The sequence below is a fragment of the Rhynchophorus ferrugineus genome, unplaced genomic scaffold, assembly GCF_030347505.1.
Source record: "Rhynchophorus ferrugineus isolate W39M unplaced genomic scaffold, kcgeb_rfMv2 rfM526, whole genome shotgun sequence".
NCBI lineage: Eukaryota > Metazoa > Arthropoda > Insecta > Coleoptera > Curculionidae > Rhynchophorus > Rhynchophorus ferrugineus.
In genome coordinates, this window is record NW_027473103.1 from 37,501 (window position 1) to 43,488 (window position 5,988).

Here is a 5,988-nt window from a genome sequence, read left to right on the forward strand (position 1 = left end):
GTACGGGTCCGCTGTCACGTTTTAGAACGTCGCGATCGAATCGCGCTTATACGCTCAGCACGCTCAGACATTTCTCGTCGATCGCGAAGATCAAAGAAAATCCGAGCAGTCTTGAAATGAGATACGACCCTCAGCCAGGAGTGGTCCGGGTATGAGATCCCAGGACCGCAATGTGCGTTCGAAATGTCGATGTTCATGTGTCCTGCAGTTCACAAGTTGACGCGCAATTAGCTGCGTTCTTCATCGACCCACGAGCCAAGTGATCCACCGTTTAGGGTAATCTTTTTTTAAGTTAGGTTTTAAACGCATATCGAAACGTTTCTATTATAAGACGACGACGACGACGACGACGCGCGCTCACGTCATAGACAGCGCTTGCGCCCCTTTCGCAGCCGCCGTCGACTTTAAAACGCTCTTACGGTTTATTTTCGTCTTCTCCACTACACACAACGAGAGGAGCGGAGACAGACTACTCGAAATGGTGACGTTCGTTGTAAATTTTCGTCGTCTCACCTCGTACGACAACAAAAGAGCATACGCTGATCATAGTTTGGCAATATTTTCGTAAACTAAATCTCACCCTTTTGGAATGAAACAAACGAAGGGTGATAAGATTTTCGTAAACTAATCACATTACCGATCATCGTATATGTTCGTCGATATGAGGATCGAAACGTCGATTAGAAATATAATTGGCAAAATCGTTTTATTTTGCGCTCGATTTGTCCATTTATAACGAAATCCGTCGTAGGCCGACGATTATTACTCGTCGTCCTATATAACAACATCTTCATCGTATATATCTCCGCTTTCGGGCGTACATCTTTTAAAACCATATATTATAGGTACCCGAAAACAGCTACGTTGACGACGTCGAAATTCGATCGGAACTTCCGAACTTCGTAGATGGCTCTTTAACGTTCGACAATGATTTTTACAGACTTGTACGTTTACCTATTATATATATATAGGCATAACAACACACTGTAATGATCCTTCCGCAGGTTCACCTACGGAAACCTTGTTACGACTTTTACTTCCTCTAAATGATCAAGTTTGGTCATCTTTTCCTACACATCGACGACGCCGAAACGCCATCGCGTGTCGATCCGAAGACCTCACTAAATCATTCAATCGGTAGTAGCGACGGGCGGTGTGTACAAAGGGCAGGGACGTAATCAACGCGAGCTTATGACTCGCGCTTACTGGGAATTCCTCGTTCATGGGGAACAATTGCAAGCCCCAATCCCTAGCACGAAGGAGGTTCAGCGGGTTACCCGGGCCGCTCGGCCAGGGAAGACACGCTGATTCCTTCAGTGTAGCGCGCGTGCGGCCCAGAACATCTAAGGGCATCACAGACCTGTTATTGCTCAATCTCGTGCGGCTAGAAGCCGCCTGTCCCTCTAAGAAGAATAGTTTGTACGCCGACAGTAAAAACCGCGCACGAACCGCGAAACCCGAAAGCAACGCGGCCGGCGGGCCTTTAGGATGTCAAAAAGCGCCTAGTTAGCAGGCTAGAGTCTCGTTCGTTATCGGAATTAACCAGACAAATCGCTCCACCAACTAAGAACGGCCATGCACCACCACCCACCGAATCAAGAAAGAGCTCTCAATCTGTCAATCCTTCCGGTGTCCGGGCCTGGTGAGGTTTCCCGTGTTGAGTCAAATTAAGCCGCAGGCTCCACTCCTGGTGGTGCCCTTCCGTCAATTCCTTTAAGTTTCAGCTTTGCAACCATACTTCCCCCGGAACCCAAAAGCTTTGGTTTCCCGGAAGCTGCCCGTCGAGTCATATTAGGGAACGTCGACGGATCGCTAGCTGGCATCGTTTAAGGTTAGAACTAGGGCGGTATCTGATCGCCTTCGAACCTCTAACTTTCGTTCTTGATCAATGAAAGCGTTTTTGGCAAATGCTTTCGCTTCTGTTCGTCTTGCGACGATCCAAGAATTTCACCTCTAACGTCGCAATACGAATGCCCCCATCCGTTCCTATTAATCATTACCTCGGGGTTCCGAAAACCAACAAAATAGAACCGAGGTCCTATTCCATTATTCCATGCATACAGTATTCAGGCGAAATTTTAGCCTGCTTTGAGCACTCTAATTTGTTCAAAGTAAACGTGCCGGCCCACCTCGACACTCAGTAAAGAGCACCGCGGCAGGATTGAGTTGGGCCGTCGTAACCACGACGCGCACAACACGCACGCCGAAACGCACGCGCGACGGCGACGCGACACGACTAAGCCCACCGGCAGGACGTCTCGCGAAAAACACGCCAGTTAACACCGCGAACGATGAACCGGCGGCGCGAGACACAAATTCGACTACGAGCTTTTTAACCGCAACAACTTTAATATACGCTATTGGAGCTGGAATTACCGCGGCTGCTGGCACCAGACTGGCCCTCCAATTGATCCTCGTTAAAGGGTTTAGAGTGTACTCATTCCGATTACGGGGCCTCGGATGAGTCCCGTATCGTTATTTTTCGTCACTACCTCCCCGTGCCGGGAGTGGGTAATTTGCGCGCCTGCTGCCTTCCTTGGATGTGGTAGCCGTTTCTCAGGCTCCCTCTCCGGAATCGAACCCTGATTCCCCGTTACCCGTTACGACCATGGTAGGCGCAGAACCTACCATCGACAGTTGATAAGGCAGACATTTGAAAGATGTGTCGCCGGTGCGAGACCGTGCGATCAGCTTAAAGTTATTCAGAGTCACCAAGTTGTACGATGACGAGCGCGAACCCGAAACCGATTGGTTTTGATCTAATAAAAGCACTCCTTCCATCTCTGGTCGGAGCTCTGTTTGCATGTATTAGCTCTAGAATTACCACAGTTATCCAAGTAATTGTGGGTACGATCTAAGGAACCATAACTGATTTAATGAGCCTTTCGCGGTTTCACCTTAATTCGGTATGTACTGAGACATGCATGGCTTAATCTTTGAGACAAGCATATGACTACTGGCAGGATCAACCAGGGAACTGTTCTTATTATTTTATCGACACGAAGCAGATAAAACAAATACAGACACAGTTTATTTTATAAGTTTGACTTATAAAGAAACGTGTGCGTAAGACGACGATATATAATATATATCGACGACTAATAAAAAGGAGGTGCATGATAGCGCGCCTAGACGACGGAAAAACCGGTCCGAGGCGCCACGCTCTTACATTTTAATATTAGTTGTCTAATAAAACAAAACGATATCATCATCTTAGACACATCTTTTGTTTTTTTTATACACAACCGATCGACTAGGCACCCAATTATCTCGATTATCGACGACGATCGTCGACTACGTCGAAAATTGGATGCCGCAAAATATCGTTCGGCGTTTATAAGACCTCGAAAAACATTCTCTCCGAACCCTTCGCTAGATAGAAATATATAAAGCGACAAGGAAACCTCGTACGAGAAACGTTTCGTGATTTTTTATTTTATTCTCGCTCGGAGAGCAGAGAGCTATCGCAAAATGTGTTGCTGTTTTATGAACGTTCCGATGAAAAACCGATACGTCCATAAAAATAATAATTCCAATCGCATATGAATCGTGGATCATCTTCTTCTAACGAAGCCGAATGTTCCCGCCGAATTCGCGATCTCGCAGTGATACCGTCGTCGTCGTCGTACGCTTCCCGATATATCGAAAAAAACCGACCAGGAAGAACAACGAAACGACGATACAAAATCGCGAGAGCGTTACGAATATATAATAACACGACGAAATACGCTTTTTATTTAGATAAATAAAAAAATACGGTTCGGATCTTATATATTAACATATAATATGTAATACCACCTTCGCTGATCAAAAGCCACTCGGTAAAAGTGTCACAGCGCCGGTCGACCCGACCCGTCGTATCCGTCTCTCGTATCGCCCCACGTAGAAGCGCACACGATTTAAGCGCGGGTCTCTCGCCAGCTATCGGAAATGTATGGGTGTTTTAGAACAGATCGTTTATACGGACGTTGCGCAAATTTTTCGTTTTTACGTCTGCCCGTTCTCGTTATTATCGGAATGTTCCGATGAATAAACTTTAGCTTTAGACAACGTGAACTTCTAAAGCAATAATTTTAACCTCTCGTGTTAATACGTCCTCAGGCCGTTTCTAGACTGCCGATCACGTTCTTTAAAAGTCGGAAAATTCCGATCCATAAAATTATGCTAGTAGAATGTAAAGATCCTTCATAGGATGGATACTGTCACATATCGATACGGCGATCGGAGTAAAACTGTTCTCACGTATTTCAGGACATTTTAGGTTGTTACGTCGGCCCGTTCGTTATTATCGGTATATACCTATGAATAAATGTTTTGCTTGTAGAACGTAAGATTCCAAAAGAATGATTCGCCGAAACGATGGTGCACCCTTACGATCGGATATTTGCCGCTTATTGGCCATTTTCTATAATTCATCCGTTAGATATCGTTTATCGACTACGGATAAGGTTTTCCGATATCAGAATGTTCCTAAGGATGATTCGAAAGTGATTTGAACGAAGAATTTGATAGAATGAATCCTTTATTTATCCATTGAGTACAGGGTACGGAGTGTCTGCGGGGTCAGCTAATATATTATATTTCTCTCTCGACGTAATGGTAACTCGAAGTCCGAACCGCGCTCATGAAGCTCGGTTTCAATCCAATCCATGTTGGTCGGTTCCTCGAGAGGAACGCCGTATCTTCGCGGTCGACCGCCTAATGAATCAGGTGGTAAAAGTCCAAGCCCAGCGCGGCAACGGCAGGCGCGTTCAACGTTTTAACTGCCAATTCTACGGTCATTCATCGGCCAACTGTAAAGCCACTCCGGCCTACGTCAAGTCCCAAAGACAGAAATTCCCCGCCGAAATGCACCAACTGTTGAGAACCATACACCGCAAATTACTCGGGATGCAAGTGCCGACCTACTCCAAAAACAACCAAACCCAAAAGACCAATTCCTCCCCCCACTCATGTACGGGGAACTCAAGATAACAGTCGTCTGGCTGGTCTGGATTCCACTAGAACACGAACCCGATCTCCATTGGCGAAATACTCTTCGGAACATATTCAGATGACCAAGGAGATTTTCAGGCCATTTTCAACGCCATCAACCACACAGCTATTGGAAGAATTACTATCGGCCGGGATAATAGATGAGTTGGAACTTGGGCTTATTGCTCCAAGCGAACCAACTCACTACTCCTCCAATCGACCGACAATAATTGACTTTTTTATCTATCAAAATTCGAATCAAGCCTCTGACCTGCAAGTACTCCAAGATATCGATTCTGACCACAGGCCTATCCTCCTCACCCACCATCAGCGATTTTCCACTGAGTTCCACTGTCCCCAAGCAAGGTCAACCTAGTAAACGAAAAAAAAAGTATCTTCTCTTTGACGATCCTCATTATATTAGGACGATAGTTCCATTCTAAATTCTTGATTAATTACAGTTCCTATTTGTTCATTTCGAGACGTTCCCGTGATTAATACTTATCGTGTAGAAATTAGCCACAATCCACAATTAGCCACAGTTAGGAAAAATAAATTAATTATCATATAGTCATAAACGTAATAAAAATGAATACACATATTTTCGAAGTCACTCCAGAAATACTTTACCTTATTTTTAAATAACAATCTCGGGCCGTACCATTTTTACAAAACTTATTCTATATACTTACTATATAACAGATTATAATGATATAATATAATTCAATACAATAACTACAATATATATATATATATCTGAAAATTCTGTTTTTATAAAATGTCAGCTACTGTTTAACATTTCATTTTTTAAAATGTATATCCAATTGTGGTTCTGAAAAGAACCGATTTTGCAGGTAAGTAGTATATTGAAACACACATAGGTATGTGAATTAATTTACTTAGAACTGGTATATTTGGTGACTGCTTTGGTACCTTCGCTAACGGCGTGCTTAGCCAACTCACCGGGTAACAATAACCTAACGGCGGTTTGGATTTCTCTGCTCGTGATCGTTG

The 5,988-nt window shown here is 44.4% G+C and overlaps 2 non-coding genes across 2 annotated transcripts; both read right to left on the reverse strand.

The window, feature by feature from the left end:
- Positions 1–124: 124 nt before the first annotated feature.
- Positions 125–279, reverse strand: LOC143206038 (5.8S ribosomal RNA). Its single transcript, XR_013008074.1, has one exon. It is a non-coding gene; the product is annotated as a 5.8S ribosomal RNA (ribosomal RNA).
- Positions 280–987: 708 nt separating this feature from the next.
- Positions 988–2,976, reverse strand: LOC143206039 (small subunit ribosomal RNA). The gene has a single exon (XR_013008075.1). It is a non-coding gene; the product is annotated as a small subunit ribosomal RNA (ribosomal RNA).
- Between the last annotated feature and the right edge of the window lie 3,012 nt (positions 2,977–5,988).